The sequence below is a fragment of the Macaca nemestrina genome, unplaced genomic scaffold (assembly GCF_043159975.1).
Source record: "Macaca nemestrina isolate mMacNem1 unplaced genomic scaffold, mMacNem.hap1 Scaffold_115, whole genome shotgun sequence".
NCBI classification, from domain to species: domain Eukaryota; kingdom Metazoa; phylum Chordata; class Mammalia; order Primates; family Cercopithecidae; genus Macaca; species Macaca nemestrina.
In genome coordinates this window covers 125,254-135,154 of record NW_027257598.1, presented here as the reverse complement: position 1 = coordinate 135,154, position 9,901 = coordinate 125,254, and the positions used below count along the sequence as shown (strand labels likewise).

The window sequence follows — 9,901 nt, the reverse complement described above, 5'->3', positions numbered from 1 at the left end:
CGATTTTGTAATCACACATTGGGTAGATAACACTGATTCAGAGTTATGAGCAGCTTCCACATTTCTTTATATGTAAAAAACCAAACCAAACCAAACCAAACCAAACGGCATCAATATCATTAATCACATGAGAAAGTGGTAGACACAAGATTTTTATATTTTAATACTCGCTGGAAAGCTCAAATGTCTATCATTGGGAAAAATGTAAGGTACTTTCCTTGAGATGAAAGTCATTCTGTTCATTTTTCAGGCCACACCTGCAAATACCTCCATCTGAAGTGGCATCTTTTGTAAGTCATTCTTTATATAAAGGCGGCCGTTAGTGGAAGAAGTGGTTCTGCAGGTTCATAGCTCAGAGGCACCAGTGCTCTCCCAAGAGATAACCATAAAATCCGCAGAAGACGCACCTGTGCACACTTCCTGTTTCTCACTCAGAACATTCCAGAAGGAACCCTGAATCCCAATGCCACAGCGGGACTGAAGTTTGCTCTCACCCACACAATACACCCAGGGAGATCCCCCAGCCCCCACCCCGAGGCCCCAGCCTTGGTCCTCTGTCTGGTCTAGGAGGGCTCCTGCAGCTCCAGCCTAACAGGGAACAGAAGGCACCCACATGTCAGAAAGCCCTCCCAAGGCCTGGCGAGCACTTCTGTTTATGTGCCAGCCAAGTGCGTTTGACAATTCTACAGCCAGCTGTATGGCAGGCAGCGAGGTACCCAGCAAATACTCAGGGCTCACGTTACTGAGGAAGGAAGGTGGACAGCGAGGTACCCAGCAAGTACTCAAGGCTCACGTTATGGAGGAGAAAGCCAGGCAGATAGTGAGGTACCCAGCAGGGTTCACGTTACCGAATAGGAAAGGAGGGTGGAGACAAGCGGGCTGGAACAGTCTGTCATAACCTTTAGCATTTACAAGGCTCGCTGAAGATTATCTGATTTGATCTTAACAGCTCACAAGATAGGCCGAGGCATGACTGTTTTCACTTCATAAAGAGAGATCCCGAGAACTGATGATGACCACGTGCTCTTCCCATAGGCTCCCAGAAATCATCCTCAGATCATCTCTCAGTTGTATACATGTGGTAATATCTCAGTCACGTCCCCTTCTCTGCAGGGGAATTTTACTGCCGCCCTGCTGTTCCTTCGCACCCCTGCCCTCTCCTGCATTTCAGCCATGCCCACCATCCATGGGGAGTCTGCACCACCCCACCCCCGCTGCTGCTGATGGCTTGGGTCACCCTTATCTTTCATTTCCACCTACAGGGACCTGTTATTCCTTCAAATGCAGCTCAAACTCACTCGTTGTGTGAAGCCTTTTCCAGCCATCTCAACCGTCATGTGTAAAATCAGTGTGTGGAATGCTTCATTTAGGAGGTGCTTATGTTGCCTCATTGGCTGTGAGCAGGGCCAAATTCTAAGCAAACCCGGTGGTCCCCTCTCCCCATCTCTGCTCCAGTGCACTTAAAACAAGGATTCCTGGAAGCACCTTTTTTGTCCAATTCACGCATGAGTCTGCCCCACACCCTGCAGAAAAGCCCTGGTGGTCGGCGGTCAGGGCTCGGGACCTCGAGGTGGGTAAGGAGAGCTTAGTGCCCTCTCTGGACTTGTCGCTCAGAGACCCGCGGCTGGAAGGGAAGAAACTTGCATCCTGTGAAACATCCAGGCCCTGAGACCCACTCAGGAGTGGAAAACGGGGAAGGAGCCTTGAACAGACCCACGGGAGGGTAGACAGCAGGAGTCACAGAGGCTACCAGGGAGAGAGGGAGGCAGGCAGTGAGGCCAGAGGGGATGTGGCCGGGAGGGAGTTGATGTGACCAGAGGTGACGAGGTGGGGGGATGACACGGCGTGGTGGGGGGAGGAGATGTGGCCAGGGGCAACGTGGCCAGAGAAGGAGACACGGCTGGAAGGAAGTGACAAGAGGGGTCTCCAGGCCTCAGACTGTGCCTCAATTATGGATGACATTTCAATTAAGATGTTGTATCTAACTTTAACGAAAAGTAGCAATTTAGAACCATTGTGTACATTTAAAGCACGGTACAAATAGAGCCCATTTTCTAAACCAAAGAACAGTGCATTGAAGGAAAAAGTAATAGCTCACCAAAAACAAAACAAAACAAAACAAACAAAAAAACTAATTAAAGAAAAAATTCATTTAAGATCAGAAATAAAGAGATCCTACAGCTCTTCTAATCCAATCCCCACCCTAACGTGAATGGGGAGAAAAAGGAAGTAGATTCTAGTCAGTCAGAATTAAAGGCAAAACCGATCCACTTTACTTTCTACTTGACAGAAAACAAGAAGCTCATCAAGGAATCCCTACAAACAATAGCTTTAGTAGTTCTCAAAATGCAAAATTCACCTACAAATTAAACCAACTGCTAAATGTGTATAGAGTAATTTCTTTCATTATTACCTTCCTCATCCCCAGGGGCTTTTTTAGACCTTGTTTCCCCATAATTGCCTCCAACACCCAGGAAATTTAAACCCCACAAGTAAACCGTGTCTCGATTCATTCACAGCGTCCTTTGCAGCAGGCAGTCCCTTGCTCTAAGACGTTCTTGTCACCTAAGCACCAAGCACAGCCTGAGAACGCACAACACGCACTCACACAAACTCAGACAACAGGTGAGATATGGCACGTGAGGAGGAAGACAAGATAAATGAGCTTCACCGTCACCCCAGATCCGACAAGAAGTGAAACACGCAGCCTGTTCGGGTACAGGTGATTCCTAGAAAACAGCCAAGGGCAGAATTTGGAGAAGCAGCACCGCAGTCCAGGAAGGTCTGGGGGCTTTAGAAGGGAGGGGCGCCCCGACCAGGTACTGGGGGATTCAGAAGGGAGGGGTGCCCCGACCAGGTACTGGGGCTTCAGAGGGGATTGGTGCCCCGATCACTTCCGGGGGGGTTCAGAGGGGAGGGGTACCCTGACCACGTGCTGGGACTTCAGACGAGAAGGCGCCCCGACCGGTTCCTGGGTATGGCAGGACAAGCCCAGGGTTCCGTCGTCACTTTTCACTCCCTACTCCCGAATCTCGCCCTGAAGTTGCAGCCAGTCCAGGTATTCATTTACCCATAAAATTAAGTATCTGTGAGTAACGCAAGTCACTAATCCACACAGATCTGAGTCCACAAATACCTCCCAGAGACGCCGCCATCCCTTCTGGTAGAAGAGCAGCCCAGCGGCCCACGCTGCTAGGAAGGGAGACTGTCTCCAGCCTGACGCTGCAGAGTCCTCAACACAAAGTCTACCTTCTGGAACCATGCCGTCTCCTACAGAAGCAACTAGGGGCATGTAGGGTTTTTTAAAATCTTTTTTTTTTTCTTAAGACAGAGTCTCCCTCTGTCACCCAGGCTGGAGTGCAGTGGCTCGATCTCGGCTTGCTGTAACCTCTGCCTCTCGAGTTCAAGTGATTCTTCTGCCTCGGCCTCCCGAGTAGCTGGGATTACAGGCGCCTGTTACCACGCCCAACTAATTTTTTATATATTTAAGTACAGATGGGATTTCACCTTGTTGGTCAGGCTGGTCTTGAACACCTGACCTCACATGATCCACCCTCCTCGACCTCCCAAACTGCTGGGAACACACGCATGAGCCACGGTGCCCGGCCCATAGAGCTATTTAAATTTGACTAAAATTAAATAAAATTAGAAGTTCTCATTTACACTTCAAGCATTCAGTTACCCCCAGGCGGCCACTGACCAGCGGCTGGTAGAGATGTCACACTCCACACTGTAGAAGGATCTAGGGACGAAATGGCTCTAAGATCATCTCGACATCTTTATGTTGAAGCTACTGAAGTTTTACTCTGATTATTATAGACATCAGCATTCTCCCACTTAAAAATGTCAGAGCTATTGCAATGATCAGCTCTGTGGCTTCCCAGCAGCTCTTCTCTTCCTGGACAGAGAACTGTAGAGCATCTGCACTCTGCCTCCACACTAAGGGATAGTAGAAGCCTCCGTATAAAATCAGGGGGAGAAAAAAAAAATGAATCCCTAGTCCGCCTCTCCCCCTATGATTTTGTGAAACTCCTCTTAATATGCAGAATAACTGCCAGAGTTGCAATAAAGAAGCATCCCTTGACCAGGAAGCAGCAGGGAAGCAAGAGGAGGGAAATGCAAAGACCCTCCGGTTCCCTCTGGGACCCCAGGCCCAGCCAGGACTGAGAAGGGCCGCACAGCCCGGCAGACCCGCACACCTGATGCGAACCATACACACGGCTTCCCTGGGCCTCGGTCCCCTGCTCTGCCCTCACTGGCCACTGTGGCTCTGGGTAGAGGCAGCTCCCTGAGCCCCAACACCCACAGCCAGTCCCCTCCTTGCAAGTCTCAGCTGTGCTTTGACTGCCTCCCTGATGCTTCTCATCATCATCTGCGTACCGTGTCCCCTCTACCCCACAGCCCTTGCTACCGCCCACCCCACTACGGAGCCTAGCACACAGCAGGTGCCCGAGACGCCCCAACGGGCGGGCATGCCAGGGTAGGGCTTGGAGTTCCAAGGGCCATGTCCCGCATACCACCACAAGTGCCGCGGAGGCTGTGGAAGGGGTCCAGGTTTCAGCCCTGCACTCAGCTTCTCCTGGCCCCCGAGGCCAAGAACCTAGCAAGGGAGCGCAGCGGGAAGCTGGGTCCCAAACCCACTTCCTGCTCCTCAAGAGGAAGGGGGCCTCCGGGCACAACCCCACGAGCACCTTTCCTCCTGCCAGGCTGCCTGTTACAGCACCAACACCTTCACTGCAGGGAAACCCACCTCTGTGAGGAGAAAACCAAGTACCACAGGAGCCACGTCCCCCGCAGCGTCTGCTGAGCCCAATAGCGACAGCAGCAGCCGGGTCCCCACTCAGCACACACCGACTCGGAACCCGCCACGCACACCACAACACCGACCATCTTGAAGCTCAGCTTCGACTCATCAGGGCTCTCTTCCATGAAAGCTAGGCATGTCTATCTTCCCTGGGCTCACAGAAAGGAGAGTGACTCAGCCCCGAGTGTGAACAGAGTCAAGCTCCCACTAGCTGTACAGACAACCTCCCTTGCCCTGTCCTGGGAAGGAGCCAAGCGCAAATAGCCATCTTTTGCCCACACAGGTACGGAATTCAGTCAGTTCTCTCAATGGAGTTGTGACAGGTCAACTCCAGGCTCCTCAGTGCTCTGGGGTTCACCTCGGGCCACTGCACCTTTGAAACGTGGCTGTGGACTCCTCTAGGGTGCACAGTGTCACGGCCATTTCATTCAGATACTGCAGGCCCCTGCCGTGGAGTCAGTACACAGGACACCCCTGCCGGCATCCCCCGAGATGCTGCTGCAGCTGCTGTGATCTGAGAACAGCCATGCACAGGCATCAAAGGGAGGGCTTCTCAAATCTTTTCCAGGAGCAGTGGCTACAGCTTTGGAAGACGTTGCACTGAATCCTGGGTGATCCTGGCTTGGTCTGCAATCTAAACCTAGTTGCTGGGGAGACACACTCTGTTGTAATTGACAGAGGCTGTTGGTGGCAGCTCTACCAAGACCAAGAATGGCAACTAATCTGAGATTTACTATCCATACTTTCTATTTGATGTTTAAAAGGAAAGCATCGTGAAGTTCCAGTAGCAAGGAATTTTCTATAATCTATCACACATCAAGATATAGCAGAAATGTAGCTAAAATGTTCATAGGATCTATGCAGAGGAAGAGACGGGTCTATTTCAGGAAAAGTGCTTGCTGGCTTTTAAGAAACATAGTGAAATCCCTGCCAAGTAAAAGATTGTTTATACTTTTGCTTTGGAAACGGAGGGAAAGTTCTTTCTTATTATTTGAATACATTAACTGTATTTAAGTGTTCTGGTAGATTAAGTATTAAACATTCAAAAGGAAGTAATTCTGTTCAGTCTATTTCATTCTTTAAATGAAGCTTTCAAAAACCGACAAATACCTGGCCGGGTGTGGTGCCTCATGCCTATAATCCCAGCACTTTGCCAGGCTGAGGCGGGTGGATCACAAGGTCAGGAGATTGAGACCATCCTGGCTAAAACGGTGAAGCCTCGTCTCTACTAAAAACGCAAAAACCTAGCCTGGTGTGGTGGCAGACACCTGTGGTCCCAGCTACTCGAGAGGGTGAGGCAGGAGAATGGCGTGACCCGGGAGGCAGAGCTTGCACTGAGCCGAGATCACACCACTGTACTCCAGCCTGGGCAACAGAGCAAGACTCCGTCTCGAAAAAGAAAACAAAAAGTGGCAAACACCCCATTGTCTGCCCTGGCTGCGGCCATCTCCACGGAGTGGACAGAGCTTGGGAAAAGCTCACTGTGGAGGCCCAGAAGGCAGGGCCTGGCCTTTGCTCAGCAGATGAGCAAGAGGGTCAGCCACCCTAGGGAAGAAGCCCATATTTGCTATGTTACTGATGATATCCACATAAATTTCTATTTTGCCTCACACAGAACTGGGATCTATGTTTGAGCAAGCAGCTCATGCCAACAGTCCCTCCATGCCATCATTTCCCTGACCTCCCACAGAAGAGCCAGGCCAGGCAGCGTCCCCACACGGGGACTGGGTCCCAGGAAGATCCTGGTCCTACCCCTCTTCTCTCTCATCCCTGCAGCACCCTGGCTTGCTGTGGAAGCCCAGCAGTGCTGGCTAAACCCACGTTCACCTGGGGCATTCAGGAGAAGCCTCTGTGCAGAAATCAATTGGGAAGTAGGATTGTGTGTGCTGGCAGGTCACTCGAATGGATTTGCAGAACTCAGTTTTCAACACAGGTGCCGCCAAGTCCCTGAAGACCTTTGTGGGCCTAGAGCCACAGAGCCATTTGAGGCACTCTCACAATCTCTAACAACCCTGCACAGAGGCCCTGTTTATCCAAAGGACCATAAAATTTTCCATGTAAACAAAGTTTGACATAATGAATTAAAAGTGAAGTCACCACTTCTATTTTCCATTAATCCATTCATTCAAACAAGTACCTCTTGAGCGTGTTCATCAAATACTGTGGAATTAGGATTCAGTCCATGCCTTCAAGAAATATACAGCACAGAAGAAAAAGTATAGCTTGTAACTAACAGTGGTGAATAGGCAAGAAATACACATCGCAGAAGGAAAAGTATAGCTTATAACTGTAACAGTGGTGAACAGACAAGAAATAAACATCATAGAAGGAAAAGTAGAGCTTATAACTAACATCATAGAAGGAAAGGTAGAGCTTGTAACTAACATCATAGAAGGAAAGGTGTAGCTTATAACTAACAGTGGCGAACAGGACAGAATCTCATAGGCTCGTCAGGAGCCACCGAGGAGGAAGCCATGGTTCACATCCACCTGCAGTAGATAAATGTTTCCCGGATAAAGTAACTTTTCTACAGCGATATCTGCTCCTTATTGTTTAATCCTCCTCGATAGGGTATTAAATTACCACTTTATGTGCTGCTTATATAAAATACATCATTGTCAGGGGAGGTTATAAAATAATACTTCACACAAGCTTGGGCTGTGAATGGTGCGAGGCAATGGGACGATGTGTTCCCGTGTTCTCGAGACGCAGACGGGGCAAGACCCTGCTTCCCTTCTCCTCCCCACTGCCCTGTTCCCAGATGAGGGGCGGAGGCAAGGCCGCCGGGCAGTCCTAGAGCTGGCTCCAGGGCCACGACACCACGCCCAGACTCTCTGCGCCCCATGCAAGAAACACAGACTGTGGGGCAATCACCAATTTACCTAGCAGTGGGGAGTCCTTCATCAAAAGCCTGTGTTTCCAGGAGCCAGGACAAAGCAGGAGCCCCTAGGAAAACTGTTCCGGGTGCTCCTGAAACCTGGGCAGAGTCACAGTCTGGCAGGAAGCACCAGTGATGCAGGTGTGCCCAAGACTGGGAGGATGGCCAGATGCCTGGAGACCAGACCGGCCTGTAGGAGATGACCACCTCTCTCTGGTTCATTAGAGACAGACAGTCTGGGCTTCACTTTTGTATGTGGAGTCTCACAGTACAGAAATGTCACAAAGGGATTAGACTTCGTATACCCCATTTTTTTAAATTTAAAAAACACAATTATTTCAACTAATTCTAAATCCAGCAAAGAAAAATAAGTATATAAATGCATGCCTCCAAAATGTAAACCACAATCTCTTTACCCATAGGAGACCCAAAATTTAGTGTACTTTTTCTTCAGTATGATCTCATTTTTTTTTAAGCCATTACTGAGGTGTCTCCTCACTGCCCCATGAGGAGGTTCATGGGCTCTTCAGGGCTCTTTGCTGTTTCATCGTTTTTTAGATTTAAGGGCAGGATCATTTTCCCATACTTGCTTGCTTCCCTGATCACCAATTTTTCACAAGGACATCATTGTGCCTCAGAAAACCTAGTAACTGAACTTCATTAAAAGTGAAAACGATAGGGACATGTTGGCTGCTATGACAGCATCCTCAGTCACCGAATCTCCCTGGGGGACCACACACACCCCCAATCTCCTTGGAACCCCAGCATGCAGGTATCGCTGCGGCTGACAGGACTGACCCACCCTGGGGGAAGCATAAAAGCAAAGGGAAGAGAAGGCAGGTGACTCATTTAGGAAACTCAGGTGATCCTCTCGAGTCACGTTTTTCAGGATGTCAGGGTACCAGCTACATGTAGGGAACCTCCTTGGCCTGGCAGGTGGCAGACTCCTGGGACCCTCCTCAGACATGTTAATCAGAGAATCTAAAGACGGGCAAACTCTGAAAAGTATCTGTAAAGGAAGGACTTAGCTCTGCTGTGACCCCACTACACGTGGGGTCACGCAGGATGCCGCTCCCAGCGTCCAGTCTCCATTTCACCCTCCTGGGAGGAACACCCGTCAAGTCACAGAGCACGGTCTTCAGCGAACACCTTCCTGCGCGACCTCCACTGTCGTCCAGCCCTGCAGGAGTAGTCGCCGAGTAGGGGAAACAAGTCTTTGCTCCTGACCCGGCCACCTTGACGCTGGGCATAAGACCAGCACTGCTATGTCTCTGGGGAAAGGAGCGGCCCTGGGCAGGAATGCACTTGGCAGCCCCAGGGAGGGGCCAGGTGTGGAGGACCAGGCCTCTGCCCGCAGACACGTCAGCACAGCATCCTGGAGCAGAACCTCCAGCCCAGCTGAGCCTACAGATGGCTGCAGCCCTGGACAGCATCTTCACGGTGACCCGGGGGACTGGGCCAGAGCCGCTCAGCAGGGCTGCCCTGAATTTGCAACCTGAAGAAGCTGTACAGTCGTACGTGTACTTTGCCTTAAGCCCCTAGGTTTTGGGGTCACTTGTCACACAGCGACAGACAGTGGATGTGCACGGACTCCCAGGCCACGATGGCCTCTGCCGGCCTCACCCGGGCTGTCTCATCTGTTCCCGTGACATCACGTTTCTCAGAGCCAAAGGCTGCCAGGATCCCCTCTTTTCTTCACGACGTCGTTACAAGCTCACGATACAAACTGAAAAAAAAAATCTGTAAAATACAACGTATGACGCAATACAAGGTGAATGCCCAGGCACACACACACGCGAAACAGGCACAAGTGTGAAACAGGCGCATGCACAAACAGGTGTACATGCGTGAAACAGGTGCACGCGTGAAGGTGTACACTCGTCAAACAGGTGTACATACACACATGAAAGCACCCGACATGAAGGGCTGTCTTTGGGAGCCTGGTTTTTAGACATCTCCCTCACCCTTTTACATCTGCACGATCACAAACACAGCACACCACACTACTGAGGGGAAGCCCCAGCTTCTCATGGGGGCACATGAGGCTTTTTATTTATGCCACAGGTTGCATCACTACATTCTAGAATTGCAAGGCCCCCCAGTGCCAGGACTGGGTCAGGTCCACCCTGTGCTCCAAGGACCAGGCCGCCTGCCAGCCCACACGGACCTGCCCCTCGGATGGTGCGGCTGCTTCTAAAACAGAGGCTCAGGCCCACCCA

General features: G+C 50.7%; 1 long non-coding RNA gene across 1 annotated transcript; it reads left to right on the top strand.

Annotated features, from left to right (window-relative positions):
• The first annotated feature begins 2,353 nt into the window (after window positions 1-2,353).
• On the top strand, window positions 2,354-5,711 carry LOC139361243 (uncharacterized). Its single transcript, XR_011618803.1, has 2 exons — window positions 2,354-2,782; window positions 3,119-5,711. It is a non-coding gene; the product is annotated as an uncharacterized lncRNA (long non-coding RNA).
• The last annotated feature ends 4,190 nt before the right edge of the window (window positions 5,712-9,901 follow it).